Source organism: Schistocerca americana, unplaced genomic scaffold (genome assembly GCF_021461395.2).
Source record: "Schistocerca americana isolate TAMUIC-IGC-003095 unplaced genomic scaffold, iqSchAmer2.1 HiC_scaffold_1580, whole genome shotgun sequence".
Classification (NCBI taxonomy): Eukaryota; Metazoa; Arthropoda; class Insecta; order Orthoptera; family Acrididae; genus Schistocerca; species Schistocerca americana.
The window spans coordinates 10,001-12,500 of record NW_025725667.1 but is presented as its reverse complement, the minus strand read 5'-3'; the positions used below and the strand labels follow the sequence as shown (position 1 = coordinate 12,500).

The window sequence follows — 2,500 nt, the reverse complement described above, 5'->3', positions numbered from 1 at the left end:
AAAGTCAGCAGGGGATGCTGCGGCGGTCTTCTTGGGCAGCAGGGTTGTTCTGGCCTGAAGGAGTCGGGAAGGAAGGGAACGGGAAAGGAGGAGGAAATTAAGGATCTTGAGGAGAACCTCCCGGGGAAGGCGACGCAGTTGTGTCGGCGTGAGGCCGTCAGGACCTGCAGCAGAATTGCGAGGTGGGAGAGCAGCGGTGGCTTCTTCTGCAGAAATGGGAGCCCAGAGGTCACGGAAGGGCACCCTCTTCGAGAATGGCAGCAGCTCATCGGACAGACCCTCCCCACGCGGAGGTCGAGACCTGACACGTGGTGGAGAGAAGAGGTCTGTCCAAAACTCAATCAGCCCTGGGATGGATGGTGGCTGATGCAAGAGTGTGCCATCGAGAAGTCCGTTGATACAGCGTGCTCCGTTCTTCTTGAAAGCACGCTGGACCACCGCATACTCCCATCTCCTGCGTGCACGCTTCCGCTCTGGGGGCTGTTGGGTCCGCACACTCGCAGCTTGGTGGACGGCTGGCTCCCTGCTGCCTACTTCATCAAGAACAGACAGCAACATAGCCTGGATTGCTTCACGGCTAGTGGTGGGACCCAGAGCCACGAGATCATCAAGCGAGCGGAATCGGCGGTCTGATTGGGGGAGTTCTACTAGAAATGACCAGATGGCTAAGTCAACATCTTCCCCTCGAGGTGGAGACTGTGGCAAAGAATGACTGACTGCAGGCTCGCTAGGAGGAGGACCCTGAAGGCCGCGATCCTTGCCAGCGAGCTCGGTGACAAACTTCGCCACCATGTCTTTGTAGGGCTGCGCTCTACGCTGACATTTAATTGATTCCAGCGTACGCTCGGGGAAGGCCTTTGCAAGTTCCTGGTTTAAAAATCTGCAACCCTGGGTGGCAAGAGTCGCTTCTGCATGGGCCAAACGCAGGAGCTCTTCTTGGGACCACCTGGCCTTCTTCCTCTCGGTCTTGATCTCAGCATTAACAGCAGTCGGATGGGCGCGACGCCGATGGACACCAAGTCCGGTCTTGGTGGAGAAGGACCGCATACAATCAGGGCAGATGGCGGGGAGCAGCGCTCGACCCGCACCGGTTGGCTGGTTGGCTGGCTCATCAGCTGGCACAGGCGCTCCAGCGGGAGGCCTGGTACCACGTTTGCTTCTATTAGTTGCACCAGCTGTAACAAAGGCAGGGGGGGAGGTAGCCCCCAAGCCCGAAAAGCACCCTGCTCTGTCGGTCGGGATACTGGAAAGGTACCTACGCGAAACCTTTCGCAGCACCCTCACGACTCCCGCCACTTGAAGGCCAGAGCTAGGATTTCCCACCGAGAGGCTAATTGAACCATCATCCACCCGACATCACAAGGATGCTGAGGGGTGAATCGAGAGGGTCCATATATTACGCATCAGGTGGGCTTTGGGAGTCATAGTTACTCCCGCCGTTTACCCGCGCTTGCTTGAATTTCTTCACGTTGACATTCAGAGCACTGGGCAGAAATCACATTGCGTCAACACCCGCTAGGGCCATCGCAATGCTTTGTTTTAATTAGACAGTCGGATTCCCCCAGTCCGTGCCAGTTCTGAGTTGATCGTTGAATGGCGGCCGAAGAGAATCCGCGCACCCGCGCGCCCCCGGAGGAGCACGCTAAGGCGGACGCGGCCTCGCAGCAAGGAAGATCCGTGGGAGGCCAAGGCACGGGACCGAGCTCGGATCCTGCACGCAGGTTGAAGCACCGGGGCGCGAACGCCGCGCAGGCGCGCGCATCCTGCACCGCCGGCCAGCACGAGGCCAACCAACGGCGAGAGCAGACCACGCCCGCGCTAAACGCCCGCACTTACCGGCACCCCTACGGCACTCACCTCGCCCAGGCCCGGCACGTTAGCGCTGACCCACTTCCCGACCAAGCCCGACACGCCCCGATCCTCAGAGCCAATCCTTATCCCGAAGTTACGGATCCAATTTGCCGACTTCCCTTACCTACATTATTCTATCGACTAGAGGCTCTTCACCTTGGAGACCTGCTGCGGATATGGGTACGAACCGGCGCGACACCTCCACGTGGCCCTCTCCCGGATTTTCAAGGTCCGAGGGGAAGATCGGGACACCGCCGCAACTGCGGTGCTCTTCGCGTTCCAAACCCTATCTCCCTGCTAGAGGATTCCAGGGAACTCGAACGCTCATGCAGAAAAGAAAACTCTTCCCCGATCTCCCGACGGCGTCTCCGGGTCCTTTTGGGTTACCCCGACGAGCATCTCTAAAAGAGGGGCCCGACTTGTATCGGTTCCGCTGCCGGGTTCCGGAATAGGAACCGGATTCCCTTTCGCCCAACGGGGGCCAGCACAAAGTGCATCATGCTATGACGGCCCCCATCAACATCGGATTTCTCCTAGGGCTTAGGATCGACTGACTCGTGTGCAACGGCTGTTCACACGAAACCCTTCTCCGCGTCAGCCCTCCAGGGCCTCGCTGGAGTATTTGCTACTACCACCAAGATCTGCACCG

The 2,500-nt window shown here is 58.9% G+C and overlaps 1 pseudogene; it reads right to left on the bottom strand.

Annotated features, from left to right (window-relative positions):
• Window positions 1–2,500, bottom strand: part of LOC124570094 — a 7,751-nt pseudogene that overhangs the window by 3,456 nt on the left and 1,795 nt on the right.